Source organism: Chiloscyllium plagiosum, unplaced genomic scaffold (assembly GCF_037043375.1).
Source record: "Chiloscyllium plagiosum isolate Xiang-an unplaced genomic scaffold, Cpla_swu_hap1 HiC_scaffold_15, whole genome shotgun sequence".
In the NCBI taxonomy this organism is placed as follows: domain Eukaryota; kingdom Metazoa; phylum Chordata; class Chondrichthyes; order Orectolobiformes; family Hemiscylliidae; genus Chiloscyllium; species Chiloscyllium plagiosum.
In genome coordinates, this window is record NW_028270153.1 from 24,752,166 (window position 1) to 24,769,386 (window position 17,221).

The 17,221-nt window shown below is 39.6% G+C and overlaps 1 long non-coding RNA gene across 1 annotated transcript in view; it reads right to left on the minus strand.

Moving 5' to 3' along the window:
- Nucleotides 1–830: 830 nt before the first annotated feature.
- The window catches only part of LOC148147632 (uncharacterized), a 38,895-nt gene continuing 22,504 nt past the window's right edge, over nucleotides 831–17,221 (minus strand). Inside the window, exon 3 of the long non-coding RNA XR_015759476.1 lies at nucleotides 831–1,156. This is a non-coding gene — a long non-coding RNA (uncharacterized LOC148147632). The remainder of the gene's footprint in view (nucleotides 1,157–17,221) is intronic.

Genomic DNA, 17,221 nt, shown 5'->3' on the forward strand with positions numbered 1-17,221 from the left:
CAGTTACAGAATGGCCAATATCTTGGGTACACAGACAAACAGGGGCTATTACATTAATTTTATGACAACATAAAACTGATTATGTGGTTGTTTGTTATATTTGGAAGGAATGCTAGTTGACGAGCTCCATGAAATGTTCATATTTTCTTACCTCAAGAAGTATCAGTCCTTGAATAGTGTTTACAAAACAATGTTGATCACAATATTAAGATTAACTGTGATTACTCATAATCAACATTTCCAGCATATTTGAAAGCAGTTAATTCATTTTTGTTAAAAATAACTGGTATTCAGACATTTTATCAATTAAAGTTGTGGAGTAGTTCATAAAGCAAGAATAAAGCATTATTAATTTGCTTAAAGTGCATTTTCTTTAACTAATCTGTTATCAGGATAAGTTGTTCATTGTTTTCAATTAGAGTGGATTTAACACACAATGTATGAATTACACTTTAAATGTCTGACTAAAATCTGACAATTAAATGGTAAGTTAATGTAGACTAATGAAATAATTTGTATATTGTGAGATGTTTGAAAAGTTTATTACAAAACATAAATTGTAGATTGATCACCAAAGTTGTAATCTTCTTCATTCTTTGAATAGTGGACAATCTTCACAGGCAAATAAGAGAAAACCATCTAACATTGGCAGAAAGAAAAGGTCATGCAAGGACATCATTCATTGAAGAAGTTCATTCACAATTTGCAAATTCTCACTACTCGACCCAGTAAGCAATTGTTGTATGAATTACAGTCCTGATGTGAAACATTGCATGTCAGGAACCCAAGTCAGGAATTCAGGTACACGTTATTAGTTTAATATTACTTTTAATAAACAAATAATACTGTTGGGGTTAACTGATCTTTATGCCAGAAATACCAACACATGCTTTCAGCAAACAAAGCTCCAGATCAGGAGTGCAAATTTATCGAATTTACTTCATAGTCTCAATTTGAACACTGTCAGCACCTTCAGTCAGAGCTGAGAAAGCTCTTCACACTACAAATAAAAACACACTTTCCTCATTCCTGAAGAAGGGTTTATGCCCGAAACGTCGATTCTCCTGTTCCTTGGTTGCTGCCTGACCTGCTGCGCTTTTCCAGCAACACATTTTCAGCTCTGATCTCCAGCATCTGCAGCCCTCACTTTCTCCTCCTACAAATAAAAATAGTCAATTTATAAATTGTTCAAACAATTACATCCAGATTCAGTTGGTAATAAACATCGAGGCAGAGAATGAAGTTCTGTACATTTTTTGAGAACTACATTGATGAAGTGAGGAACAACAAATTTACACTGAGAAATCTACATTATCTTTCATCCCTCAATCTCTATATACAAATAGGCATTCATTAATGAAGTATTAAAGGTGGTTTCCCTAATTCCTAGCTGGTCTAAAATAGAGATGTCATAGATAATTAAATAGGAAGTAAACAAAAATCTCATCCTGATCATTTCTTTTTTTAAGGAAAATTAAACTGAACATCTCCCCTCTATCCAGGAAATAAGAAACAAAGGTACAGATTAAAAACTGGAATACAGTAGATACGTATCTCTACATCGAAACAATCTGTAAAATTCTTAAAATGTCTGGAAAGTCTGTTCTGCAATACTTTCCATACCCAAGCTACTTGGTGGCATGATAAAAAGAGCGCACTAGGTAAAATGACTCCTGTGTGAACACAATCCACATTAAGAGTTATGTCCCAGTATGTTTTCAGATGGAGTGAGAAAATTCAGGAACATTTCCCTTATATCTTCCCTGACATTCTCATTGCTTAGCTCCCCTGATTGAGGAACAAATTCCCTCTCAGTTGAGAGAGATATTGTTTTGGCATGTTAGGCCCTTTGTGAAAGGTATGTTGAGCTTTCTGGACTAGGTCATCAGTTGTCACATTAGGAGTGACAAGTAAATTCTCCCCATAGTCTTTACGGGTGTACTTTGTTTGCATATACACTTGCAGGATGTAGACATTGCTTACTGGGCCAGCATCTGTTACCTGTCCCTAGTTGCCCTTGAGAAGGTCGTGGTGACCTGCCTTCTTGAACTGCTATAGTTCATGTGCTAGAGATAGACCCAGAATGTCATTAGGAAGAGAATTCAGGACTTTGACCCAGCAACAATGAAAGAACGATGATGTATTTCCAAAGTAGGATGGCAAGTGACTTGGAGGGAGATTTGCAGGTGGTGTTCCCAAGTATCTGCTTCCCTTGTCTTTCTAGATGGTAGCAGTTGTGGGATGGAAGGTGCTGTTTAAGGGTCTTTGGCAAATTTCTGCAGTCCATCTTGTAGAAAGTACACACTGTTGCTATTAAGCGTCGATGGTGGAGGGAGTGAATGTTTGTGGATCTGGTGCCAGTCATTGAGCTGCTTTGTCCTGGATAGTGTCAAGCTTCTTGAATGTTTTTGGAGATACATTCATTTAGGTAAGTGGGAAGTATTCCATTACACTCCTGACTTGAGGTTTGTAGATGGTTTAAAAATATACTTTATTCATGAAAAATGTTTATATACATACATAGTCAATAAAACAGTTTAGTTCTGTACAGTCTTAGCATAAGGAGAACAAACATTGGTGTTTGACTTGCCCTACAGTTCCAATAAATAAATCCAAGACATTTCTTTATTTACATATATTTGAGGCACCAGGAGGGGCTGAGAACTGAATGGATCCCCATTTTACTTTACCAGAAAGACCTTAGATGGTGATCTTTCCCCACTGCTCCTTGGTGGCAGCTGCCCCAAGCTATAACTCAGCACATAGTCCTGGAACTTAGAATGTGCCAGTCTTCAACACTCAGGTGAGGTCAACCCCTTGCACTGGTGGACCAATAAGTTTTGGGAAGACCAAAGAGCATCTTTCGCAAAGTTGATGTTTTAGATTAGATTAGATTACTTACAGTGTGGAAACAGGCCCTTCGGCCCAACAAGTCCACACCGCCTCGCTGAAGCGCAACCCACCCATACCCCCTACATTTACCCTTTACCTAACACTACGGGCAATTTAGCATGGCCAATTCACCTGACCTGCACATCTTTGGACTGTGGGAGGAAACCAGAGCACCCGGAGGAAACCCACACAGACACGGGAAGAATGTGCAAACTCCACACAGTCAGTCGCCTGAGGTGGGAATTGAACCCAGGTCTCTGGAGCTGTGAGGCAGCAGTGTTAACCACTGTGCCACCGTGCCGCCCATACTCTGGCAGGGTGGCCATCTTGTTGGTTCTGCATTTTCAGCCAGAGATCTTGGGGGTCAGGGAGCCTGATGTTTATCGCGGCGTGCTTCCCAGGGAACAGCCAATAGAGCACAAAACCCTGTGTCACAGAGCTGCTCTGAAGGAACCACAACAAAAACTATTGCATTTCTCTCCAGACTTCCTTTGCGAAGGCATATTCCGGCAGGAGATGTGTGACAGTATCATCTCTTCCCCAGCTGCTTCAAGGGCAATATGTGATGAATTTGGTTATACATGAACGATCTCACAGCTAGTGCCCTTCTCACCAGCAGCCAAGCTCTGTCTTGGTGCTTGTTGGAAAATTCAGGCATGAAGGCATTTTGACAAATGACTTTGATGATCTGTTCAGGGAACCATTTGACAGAATCCACCTTTTTTTTCCCTCAGGGTCTCAAGGATGCTTTGTGCTGACCATTGTTTGATGACCTGTGGTCAAAGGTGTATTTCTTCACCAATTTCTCCTTGTAGGACAGGTGGTATGGAATAGTCTAGCTACTTGGAGCTTTCACCAGCACCAAGGCCTGGCCTATCTTTCACAACACTGGGGACAGATGAAACCTCAGTACACAGTGATACTTGATGTTTGAGTACTCAGAATCTACATACATTTTGATGCAGCAACACACAAAGGTGGCCATCAGGATGAGGGCAGCATTAGGTACATACCTCCTCCTCCGCCTTATTCCTGGGGACACGGTCCATCTTGGACCTCCAGCCCAAGTGGAAGATGGCTCAGGTGACTGCTGAGGCACAGGCTCGGGGATTAGGCCAGATCTGCACCATATACAACAACAGAGAGAACTCCTCACACCTGATGAGCAGGTTTTTACCTGCAATGGAGAGGGAGCTGTGTTAATAAAACCCCAGTTTCTGCCTCACCTTCCTCCCAAGTTGTTTGCAAATTCTGGCCCCTTCAAACTCTACTCCTAGCACCTTCAGGTAACCTGAGCTAACGGTGAAAGGGATAAAGGGTCAGTCAGCCAAGTTCCCAAGGAACGTGGCCTCGCTCTTGACTTGATTTACCTTGGCTCCCAAGGCCAGTTTGAGCTGATTGCAGCTGCTCAGTCGCCTGCTCTCTGACAGTGGATCCAAGCAGAAAATGGCAACATCATCCATGTATAGGGAGGGATTGAGCTGCTGCCTGGAATAGTCACCCTTCCGAGGCTCACATCCTTCCTGGTGGATTCAGCAAAAGGCTCTATACTACGCACAAACAGGATAGAAGAAAGCATGCAGGCCTGCCTGACTCCAGATCTGTTTGGGAAGCTTTCTGATTCCAACCCACTGATTGAGATTACAATACTGATATTGGTGTAGAGTAGTCGGATCCAATTGTGGGTTCCCTCCCCAAAGCCCATTTTGGACATCATGTCCCACACGTAGGTATGTGATATCCTGTCAAAGGCCTTCTTCTCGTCCAGGCTGATGAGGCAGGTTCCACCGCCCACCATGTCCTGCACATAGGTGTTTGTATCCTTGAGGAGCATGAGGCTCGCAGAGATTGTCCTGCCCGGTACAGCACAGGTTTGGTTGGGGTGAATCACCAAACCAAACCTGTGCTGTTGACGATGTTGGGTATTTTATTCAAAATATATTTTATTCATAGAAATATCTTTATGTCACAAACGCAGTTCAGATATGTACAGCAGCGTACCAAGGAAAGAAACGAACATTGGAGTCTGACTCTATCCAAACAAACCAATGACATCTCTTACTTGAAAAATACTATATTTACACGTATTAGAGGCACCAGGACGGTCTGATAACTGAGCACATTCCCACTTAACTCCTATTATCTTTATTTCAAAAATATACTTTGTTCATAAAAAAAATCTTTTTACACATAGTCACAAAAGATTGGTGATGATGGTGGACCGGCTTTGTGGAGTCAGGAGGTGAATTACTTGCCACAGTATTCCTAGCCTCTGACCTGCTCTTGTAGCCACTGTATTTAAATGGTGCTTAATAATGAATTGGAAATAGTTCGCCAGATAATTTTGTGTCTCTCCAAATATGCACGCAGCAATTACTTGAACTGTTGGTCTGGCTTCTCCATCCAGGACAATCATAGCAACCCAAATATTATTTTCTGAAAGAAAGCTACCCATTTAAATGTTAATCAATCATGCATTTTAATTTAGAGAAAGGCAGTGTCATCAGCAGAGATGAAGTCTGAAAACAAACATTTTTAGTAATCAATTGCCTGTAGTAACTGATCTCTTTAATGCGATATCGTATATGTTAATTTTCTGGAACATACAGGAATTGTATATCACGACATTCTAAACCTATAGTCAGCATTAATTTGCTAAATCAGTAGTGCTTTTATAAAGAGCTGAAAATGTGTTGCTGGAAAAGCGCAGCAGGTCAGGCAGCATCCAAAGAGCAGGAGAATCGACGTTTCGGGCATGACCCCTTCTTCGGGCTCATGCCCGAAACGTTGATTCTCCTGTTCCTTGGATAGTGCCTGACCTGCTGCGCTTTTCCAGCAACACATTTTCAGCTCTGATCTCCAGCATCTGCAGTCCTCACTTTCTCTTAGTGCTTTTATAATGTCTTATATTAATCACTATGCTCAGTTATCAATTACACTGAGGAAAATTTAATTAGAGTCATAGAGATGTACAGCACAGAAATAAACCTTTTGGTCCAATTCGTCTACGTCGACCAGATATCCTAAACTGATCTAGTCCCATTTGTCAGCATTTGGCCTGTATTCCTCCAAACCCTTCCTATTCGTATACCCAGCCTTTGAAATGGTGTAATTACATCATTGTTGATGTAGCTCATTCCGTACACACACCACCCTCTGTGTGAAAAAATTGCCCCTTAGGTCCCTTTTAAATCTTTCCCTCTCAACTTAAACCTATATCCTCTAGTTATGGAGTCCTCCACCCAAGGGCAAAGACTTTGTCTATTTACTTTATTCATGCCCCTCATGATTTTATAAATCTCTATAATGCCACCCCTCAGCCTCCGACACCACAGGGAAAATAGCCCCAGCCTATTCAGCCTCTCCCTTTAGCTCAAACTCTCCAACCCTGGTAACATCCTTGTAAATCTTTTCTGAACCCTTTCATGTTTCACAACATCCTTCGTATCGCAGACAGACCAGAATTGCATGCAATGTTCTAAAAGTGGCCTAACCAATTTCTTGTCCAGTCACACATAAGACCCCCCCCCCCCGCCAACTCCTATATTCAATGCACTGATCAATAAAGGCAAGCAGACCACATGCCTTCTTCACCACCCTGTCTACCTGCAACACCACTTGAAAAGGAATGCAATATTAAAACAATTTTTGTTGTTAATATTGTCTCGTGCCAAATGTCTTAACTCAAATATTATCATGTTGCAAGAGATCCAGATGAAAAATGTTTGAATATTTCCAACCATAAATAAACCCAACTGCCTGGCCCTTTTGTGATATGTTTTGGGCGGGACTAACAGCATCTTCATCATTGGAACATCTAAGCTTCTCATGAGAAAATAACACTTGCATTTATAATTTACACAAAACCTTATCTCGAATTATTCTAAAATATGAAAATACAGTCATATTCTTTATTGTTGGTATAATGTATTAAATTGTAATCAATAATTAAATCAAAGCTAGGTTTTGAGAATAATTGATTAAGAATGTATGACAAGTTTAATTTGCTGGTAATCTGTTGCTTAAATTTGTCATTTTAAATTTTAAACCAATACTGCTAAAGTTAAGTCACCAACATATTGTTCACCTGAAACTGTTCCTTTTCAGACTTCATTGTGACACTTGCCCTTCTCTACATTAAGAAATAAATTGTGCACGATTCATTGAAGTGTATGTTTTTTTTCACAATATATGACTTTGATTAATTAATGTTAAGATAGACAAAGACACCATGTGGCATACGGAGTGGAATTTAATCCCCTCCCCAAGGTAGGTGTGGCAGTGGCCATTTAATTCGCGTGGTAAATGGCAGATGAGTGCCACCCCAAGCGGGGTCATAAAAGGTCTTCCTGCTCAGCCATCAATTGAGGCCTTTAACTAAGCAACTAATGTCCACTTAAAGGTCCCACCTGTCAATGTGACTATTCACCCAGGTCGTACAATATGGGAAACCTAAAAAGCAAAACCTCTAAATGTTTGGTTTCCGGAAGTCCCTTGATCAAGGGTGCACCCTTGATTGCTTCATAAATGCCACCACTGTGCCTTGACAGCCATCACCAGCACACGCCTTCCCCCACCCAAGTGGCCCTAATCTTGCCATCAGTAATTGTGGCCTGGCTCCCTTCCTCATCCTGGGCATTGGCTGGGTACATTGTCAGCACCTACCACTGCCCCCGTTGGCACGACTGAGCAATGCTGCAAGTCCGATTCAGTTTTTTTGTTCCAGATTTCAAGAATCAGCAGTACCCTGCTTTTCAGTGTGGTTACGTAAATAATCCCAATATCTGCCTCCACTCGGAAAGTTAATCAGGGTGAATGGAAGCTATTGTCAGGTACTGTATTTGATTACTGCAACTTATATATTAGCATTCACTCTAAAGTGAAACCAGTTTGCTTTTTCATCAAATGGCATGCAGCAGCATAAGGTTGAATGCTCACTGTTTATTTTTAAACCTCCAAAGCAGCTTGGAACATTTTTCCTATATTTAGAGCTTATAGAAATCACAGTTATTACAGTAAAAGCTGGAACTAAGTAAGAATACTTGTATTTAACTTGTAGTTTAACTGCACCATACAAAACCATAAGACCATAAGATATGGGAGCATGAAATTTCTAAATATGATGCTTACAGAGACTCGGGTGTACTTATACATGGCATACAGGAGTTAGCAAGCAGATACAATGAGCAATCAAGAAAGCAAAAAGTATGTTAGCCTTTATTGTAAAAAGATTGAAGTACAAGAATTCGGAAATCTTGCTACAACTGGCATTTGATTTGGTGAGGCAGCTAGTATTATATGTAAATCTAAGGAAGGATGTACTTGCATTGGAGACAGCATAGCAAAAAAATCACTAGATTACTGGGGATTAAAGGATTAAAGGCTGGGACACTGAGTGAATTGGGTCTGTATTCTCTGACATTTAGAAGAGCGAGAGGTGATCTGTTTGAAACATTCAAGATTCTGTAATACCTTGTCAGAGTGGATACAGTACGGAGACTGCTTCTCCTAGCTGATGTGTGTTTTAACACAAGGGTACAGTCTCAAGATAAGAAAAGAAGAGAAATTTCAATACTTAGAACTTTGTGGATTAGAAATTTGTATCCCAGTGCGACTGGAGATGCTCAATGATTTTGTCTATTTAAGACTGAAGCAAACAGATTGTAGGTCTGTCAGGGAGTCAAGTGACATAGGGACCAGGCAGAAAAGCAGAATTGAGGTAAAATATCAGTCATGAATGAATTGAGTGGCAGAACAGGCAGGAGGGCTATCTGGTCTACTCTTGTGTGCATTGATCTACACCACATGAATCACCATTACTTCTTGCAGCAATTCAAGAAGGAAGATCAACTTCACCTTCTCAGGAGCAATAGGAATGAGCAACAAATACCAGTGACACTCAGATTGCATAAGCAAACCAACAAAAAAAGTTCCCTTTGAAATTTTCCCTTGACTCCATTTCTGCCACGCTTTCAAGGCAACATATTCAAAAATATTCTTTGTATCATCATTAGTTCTTTTGCTAGTCTCCTTAATTGTGTGCCATTAGGTTACTGCTCCTGCCACTAGAAGTATTTTCTCTTTATTTACTTTATCAAAACTATTCACAATTTGCAATATCATCATTAAATCTTCACTGTCCTTCATTTACTTTAAGGAAAATAACTCAGTTTCTCTGCTTTTTTTCCACATAATTGAAACCCCTCATCCTAGGTACGATACTAATAAATCTCTTTCCTAAGGTTAATATTTGTCCTAATGTGACCAGATTAAATACAATAGTGCATGCAGCTGAGGGATTAGCCAATGCTTTTTAAATGTTGAACACAACTGCATTCCTATTGTGTTCTGTGGGCTGAATATTCACATGTTTTGGCAAAGTTTCTTGGAATGAGATTCTTGGTAGCCGATCCGCCACAAATCATGGTGACATTTTTTCACACAAGATTCTCTTCTTCCATCTCACTAATTATAGAAACGGCATCCTTTCATGGAATCATGCAACAGGAGAAAAGGAAATGCTCGTCGCTGGCAGGATTTTGCAACATTCATGTCACGGCTGAAAGTTGAGAGACATCCACTGAATTTCCACAAGAATCATTTTGCATCATTTACACTTGGTTGGTTACTCCTAGTAGGGTTTCCATTCACAGTGGATAATCCATTCCTAACCCCTGCACAAATGTTAATTCTAAATTAATTCCCTATCGAATGAATATTGCATTAATCAGCTTTGCCATTTTATTCAGTCTGTCAGTCCAACCTTAACAATTTGAATACAAATCTGGTCAATTTTCTTTGAGTGTCATTGCTCACAGACTCTGAGGTATTCTGGCTTAACAAGCTAGTCATTATGTTTGTTTATGATCCAACTTCCTGACTGGATTTTGATATGACTCTAGTCAAAAGTATTACATTCAATGCAGCAATATCAGAGCACAATAAATGATACGTGTAACATAAACAGCTCTGCCTCACAGCTGAATGTGGCTTCTGTTCTCAATTACATTTATAGATTAGTTATCAGAGAAAATTATGAGTTGCCTTTTCAATTTAGGAAGGAGAATGTTATTCTCCGGCCCAAAAATAAAGCACATCTAACTTCATGTTTTACTATTTGCCTGTCAATAGATAGAAACTCAAACAAGATTCTGATATGCCACTGTGGTGTCATTAGACTGTGGGAACTGCTAAATAAAGGGTTGTCATATTTGAAGAATATTTTGTCATGACAGTGAATCTTATTTCCTCTGCTATTACACTGACAGGAGCTCATTGTACTCCTAGATCATTAATGAAATACAGACTGCCCTGACTTCCATCTCATTGTTAACATCATAGCTGATGCAAAATTGTATGTGTGCTTAATCTGTCTAAGCAGATTAATCTGAATGAATAAACATTGGTTTAAGTTAACAAAGAGCAGATACTATTTTTATATCGATACTCAACGTGTCCTCTCAATACCTATCATGACCAAATACAGTGGGTGAATATTTGCCACTCTTTTCGCTCCTGACATTGGTATAATGTTTGGTCATGTTTAAAACATGTTTTTGTTTTCTCAGTCCAATATGAAAAAGACCAGGGGTACAGCTGTGAAGGACCAAAGCACTCACTCAATAATGTACAAAATTATTTGAATGATTAAAACCCCTCCTGAACTCAACAAAGAGCATACATGTATACACACACACACACACACACACACACAGCCACAAACGGTAGAAATTATGATGGGGAGGTGGAATTTTTTGTAAAAATTAATATTCATAACTGAAGGAATTGCAATGATTTGGAGATGCCGGTGTTGGACTGGGGTGTACAAAGTTAAAAATCACACAACACCAAGTTATAGTCCAACAGGTTTAATTGGAAGCACACTAGCTTTCGGGGCGTCGCTCCTTCATCAGATGGTAGTGGAGGCTCAATCCTAACACACAGAATTTATAGCAAAAATTTACAGTGTGATGTAACTGAAATTATACATTGAAAAATTGATTGTCTGTTAAGCCTTTCGTCTGTTAGAATACCATGATAGTTTCACTTCTTTCATGTGTAAATCACAAAACCTTTTTTTTAAAAAAGTTGCATTCTCAGGTTAGCTGTTAACAATGGTGATAGCTAAACAATATGTTGAAGGTGTTAGCCCCCCGTGTTCTCTGTCAATGCCATGATGTTTAGATTGATTCTAATCTAAAAAGTGAGATAACGGAGTTTTACGTGAATTCATGTAAATGTACATTCTGATGTCAAGATCTTGAAGCTTCTGTGAGGGTTGTTGCTGAGTTCACTGTTCTGGAGAAAATCTTCTAAATTGCAATCAGTCCTTCTCCTCTAGGAAACAATATTAAAGATGAAGTAATGTTCCTTGGGACATTTCTTGTTGGAGAAAGCTGTATTCAGGTTGAAATACTATAATGTGCATTTTTGGCTAAAATAATGTGTATATAAAAGAAAGCACCAAATATACCAGAAATACAAATTTACTTGAAAACATTATTTGTAACAGAATAGTTCTCTTTTCCTTCTCCCATTGGATGTCTCTGAAATAGTTAATGCTATCATTAATTATTCTGTTAACTTTATTACGGCATCCTTTGTTTGAGTTCAACCGCATGAAAATTATTGCAATTGCTTCAGTCTTTACTTTTACGCTGATGGGCTGCGTTCCCCCAGCTTTGAGGATAGGGATATCTGTGGAACCTTCTCCTCCTCCAATGAGTTGTTTAACATGAGTTGAATGGTGACCATTCACAATTGAACATGGGACGGCTGCAAAACTAAGATCTGTTTGTACATAACTGTGTCATACAATTGAGTGACTTGCCAGGCCATTTCAGAAAGCATTTAAGAGTCAACCACATTACTTTTGGTCTGGGGATAGTGTGGATCAGGTAAGACTGCAGATTTCCTTCTTTAAAGGACATCAGTGAACCAGAGTAGGAGTTGACTACAATCAGCAATGTTTGCTTAGCGTTTGTTAGACTTTCAGTTCCAGATTTTTAAAAATTTGATTTCAGATTTCACCATCTGCGTTGATGGCATTCGATCTGTAGCTCCAGACTATTACATTGGTCTCTGAATTACTTATCCAGTGATGTTACCTCTCTGCCACTAACTCCCCATTCTACCCTATGCCTCTCTGCGCAGTATGTTTGGCCTTTCTTAGCCCATATGATAATTCAAAGCCTATTTATGTCACCCCATAGTAGCACTCACACTCATTCCCCCTTGACCCACCATGTCGTCTCATCTAGTATGAAATATAACCCATGCACACAGGTGACATAACGTTCTGTAATTTAAAGTTTTATATTGTAGACTATAGAGCAAAGCACTCTCATTCACAAAAAAAAAACATTTTGAATTTCTTGTCAGGTTAAACATCTCTTTGATAGCTTGACACTTCTTGACAAGTTTGACACATTTTGGTCACTCGGCTGTTCCCCCAAGAATCTTGAGCAGACCTCCATAGATACCTTCTTATGATTTCACAGAAGGTGCATGTCGCTGGAGTGGAAATCTAGTAGTGGATTCGTACTCCTGTTGATCTGCGGCTGCTTGGATAAATGTAGTCCATGATGCCCTGCACATGTGGGAAATCAGTAAGGATGCAACATTGAATGTCTGCTCATTCCACCTGGCATTGTCACAGATGACTTTGACGTAATTGTAGGTCCTGACAAACAACACCTCTCTTATGCATTTGTGAGTTGTGATCTTACAGATAACTGTGGCCAATAGCTAGCAGAATTGAATCTCAACAAGCATGATGGGACATTATCTTAACTTTACAAAAACACCAGATCAGCTTGCTGTGAAAGGAGAGAAGAAAAACTAGGGTGCTGATTATGCAAATGGCTGATGCTAAAATGTATTCAAATCCCTGTGATTGCAAAAAGGGATAGCATAAGACATCTCCTGTTTACACAACACTTGGACAGATGAGCTCAGAACTATGAGACATCGACAGTGACACCTTGAGTGCCAATTTGAGACCAACCATTGTGAAGAGAAAAACCTAAGTTAGGAATTCAGAACACTATGACACTTCAGAGTGGATCTGGCAGTTGATCACACATGGGTAGTGTCTCGATTCTGGTCAATAGTTAGATAATGTGTTGCTTGTGTGGTTCCTAAGAACTAAAGAGTTGATAATAAAGAGTTAGTTGCATTAGATTCTAATCTGATTGTCAGTCCTTTATCTGTCATGAAAGTCAAGATCCTTATGGAATAAGAGGTAAACGGAGCCATAAGCTGCAGGTACCTGGATATCTCCCTGGCAGAGCCTTGGAAGAATACATGGATGAACTATTCAGGATAATAGGAATATTGACAGCTCTTGATAATGCACTGCCACCAGGTCCAGTAAGAAACAAATCTTCCATGAGGCTGCTTGTCACCACCTGACATGGCAACCAGAGCCTCCTGAGATACTGCTATTCCAATATGTCCAGTAAACTCAATTTCTGTCTGTATCACCTGGGTCACAGTTAGTGTCTCCTGTAAGCTGTACTGTGCTGCTTCCCTCTGCAGTGTGCTGTTAGACATTTCAGAAAAGCAGACTGTCAAAATGTCATCAATCTGCCCTGATTCAGATAATCTCCGAAGTTTAGAAAGTAATCTCTGGCCAAAATTATTGGGAACAAATCCCTTTCGACTCCCAAATGTGAGCAATTATTTCACTATTTCCATGAATTTTACTCAGCCCTCTGAATTGCTGATGTTCCTTTCACTGATCAGTTCTAGAAATCTCCAGAAAATTCATGGATCAACTGTTAAGTTTAACTATTTTCCTTCCTACCTCCAACATGTGTTCTGCCTCTCTTTGAGAAACAGAAGTCTGCAAGCTTCCTTTTGAATCAACAACACTATACTTACAATATCACTGTTTGCTGTCTCATTGCCTCATGATCACATATTGGTTGATGCTATGTACATGTGAATAGAAAGGTGATGACTGAGTGTGTACAACAGATGTTTTTTCTGCTGTTACAACAAACCAATTGGTCCTAAACACTGTGAATTAGTCTCCGCTTAATTATTATCTTCCTTTTTCAAGCTACTGATGTCTTACACATCAAGACTTTTCCATGTGTATCCTGTGGAATAATTGGCATCTTGTTTGAATCATGTTGGGAGTAAGATAGGTTTTAGGACATAGAGTTGGTTTAACTTAACTTTTCAGCACAGTGGCAGAGTTCCTGCCTCTGAGCCAGAAGCCTTGAGTTTAACTCTCAGCTGCTCCAGATGTGTGTCATAGCATGACTGAACAGATTGATAAGAGAAAACACATGTCTATATTTCCTAAGAATCTTGTGGTGAAGTGGTAGTACCTCTTCCTCTCGGCTAGGAGATCTGATTTCAAGTTACACCTACTCTAGAAGTATATAATAACATATAATGACCAGGTTGATAAAAAAATATCTCAATAGGAAACTATCTACAGCAAGTGGAAACACCACACTGAGTCACTAACGGCGACACTTCTACATTTAAGGATCAGTTGCACTGCTGAAACTTTGCATCGAAACCATTTGAAAACACAGTATTAAAGTGCTTGACTAGTAAAATAATTTGGTGAAATAAAAGGCTGATAAGATATTCCAATATCCAGTATTAGGGTAGAGCATAAAGATCACTAAACACCTATAATCACAATTTCACACTCATATAGTGTAATGGATTCCTTAAGTATACAGTACATAATCTTCAATGACTCTTCATTATTTCAAACAAGAGTACATTACAGTCATTTCCTCATGCTACATATTTTGCCCTGATATCTAAACAATTCAGGATTTAGTTACCCTGTTTTAGTGCATTTTTACTTTTGAAAATGTTACTTCTCAAAAACCGAGTGGTTTAACTGCAAAAATGATGTGAGCTGAGAAAGCAGTGGCAAAGGTGCGAGCAATTCAACATGAAGATTCTCAAGGCTATGATGAACCCAGACAGAACAAGTTCCCATAGGGATATTTGAACGTGTTGATTTTTAACCTGAATGTTTGGCTAAGTAACTGAATTGAAATGGGGCACTTTTTTTCCACATACCATTCTTTCCCAGTTGGCAAAATCCTTTGTATCTCAGTGAACTGGCCATCCTTTGTATTAAGACTGTGATTAGAGTCATAGAGTTGTACAGCACAGAAACAGACCCTTCGGTCCAATTTGTCCATGCCAACCAGATATCCGAAATAAATCTAGTCCCATTTGCCAGGATTTGGCCCATATGCCTCTAAATACTTCCTATTCATCCAGATACCTTTGAAAAGTTGTAATTGTACCAGCCTCCACCACCGCTTCTGGCAGCTCATTCCTTATGTGCACCAACTTCTTCTGCATGAAAAAGTTGCCCTTTAGTCACTTGTAATTTTTTTCCCCACTCACCTCAAACCTATGCCCTCTACTTTTGTACTGCACCACTCTGGGAAAAAAAACCTTGGCTATTCACCCTATCTATGCCCCATAATGATTTTATAAACTTCTATAATGAAACCTTGTGTGAGATTTTCGATTAACTGATCTTAAAACCATCCTTACCTGATAATCAATCACACTATGCAGCAAAAGTCAATCACGTGTGCAACCTCTGACCATTTATATCATACCATCACTGTCTTAGGTAACAACTGCCAACTAAACAAAGAACAGGGATTCAGTATGGAATCATTGTCCATTTGACTTGCACGTACCAGTGGAGCCAAAAGGTGAGTGACAATGAAGCAATACTTTCATAGGAACATAGAAACGTAGAGATAGAGTAGGCCATTGAGCTTTTTGGGCCTGTGTGCCATTCATTATGATCATGGCTGAACAAATTCTTCAGTGCTTTTTAACCAGGTCATTCCTATAACCCTGTACACTACTGATAATTGGAAATCTATCAACCTCTGTCTTAAAGGCACTCAAAGACTGAACTTCCTCTGCACTCTGTGACAGAGAATTCAAAAGATTCGCAACCCTCTGAGTAAGAAAAATCTCCTCCTCTTGGACTAAGTGGCATCCCTCTTTTATTTAACCTACAGAGGTTTTCCATTCTGAGTGAGAAAAACAAAAAAAAACACAGTCCAGAGAAGGGACATTAGCTGGTATTGGGTGTGGAAGGACTTTCTTTTGAAGAAAGGTTGAATTGGTTGGGGCTGTATGCATTGAAATTTACAGGAATTCGAGGTAAACTCATTGAAACACAATATTCTGAGGAGACTTGACAGGATAGATGTTTCCACCAGAGTGTCTTAGACCTGCAAGGTGTAACTTTAGATTAAAAGGGTGCACATTTAACACAGAGTGGGGAAGGAATTTCTTCTCTCAGAGGTTAGTGAATCTGTGGAATTGTTCACTGTAGAGGGCTGTCACTGCACTTTCCTGCCTAACTGGTGTTGAGGATTATCAGATCAGCCATGATCTTATTGAATGCTGGAGCAGGCTCAGTGGGCTGAATGGCCTATTTCTGCTCCCACATCTTATGGCCTGATGATTTTAAACAATAGATTTAATACTTTTCTAATCAACGCATGATATTACTCACAAATCTATAAGGCTTATCTTTGCCAAAAGACACAAAAAGGGCAGTAGATAGTGCAGCGTGCTAGAAGAATTACATGTTTGAAAGTCCAGATTTAGCATGCAATTTTACTCTGATTTGCTGGTTACCATGATTTGAATTCATCTGACGGTGTTACACAGAGACTCACACTCAAGTGCTGATTAAATAGAATTTTTACAGAGGCACCTTTTGAATTATAAAGATAGCTGGTACGTTTTTCACTGGAGCGTAGGAGGTTGAGGGGGCTGCCCTTATAGTGGTTTATAAAATCATAAGAGGCACAAATACAGTGAATAGCAAAAGTCTTTTCCCAAGGTTGGGGGAGTTCAAACTTAAAGGTCATATTTTTAAGGTGCAAAGAGAAAGATTTAAAAGGGACCTGAGAGCCAGTGTTTTGACATGGAGGATGGTTTGTATGTGGAATAATCTGCCAGAGGAAGCGGTAGATGCATGTATAGTTGCAACATTTAAAAGACATTTGGACAGGTACATGAACAGGAAAGGTTGAGAGGAATATGGGCCAAAAGCAGGCAAGTGGGACCAGTTTAGTTTGAGAACATGGTCAGAATGGATGACTTGGAGTAAAGGTTCTGTTTCCAGGCTGTGTGACGCTATAACTATTATTCTATGAAGGTATGTGAAGTGTCTGGCTAGCACACGGCGACAAGTTATAGGATGGCTGAGTGACCCAGGGTGATGGCACACAGGTTCTATGATATGACATGGAAAAGCCTGGTGGAGAGGGTGCATAAGAGGTGGGGTACCTTCTATCCTTAG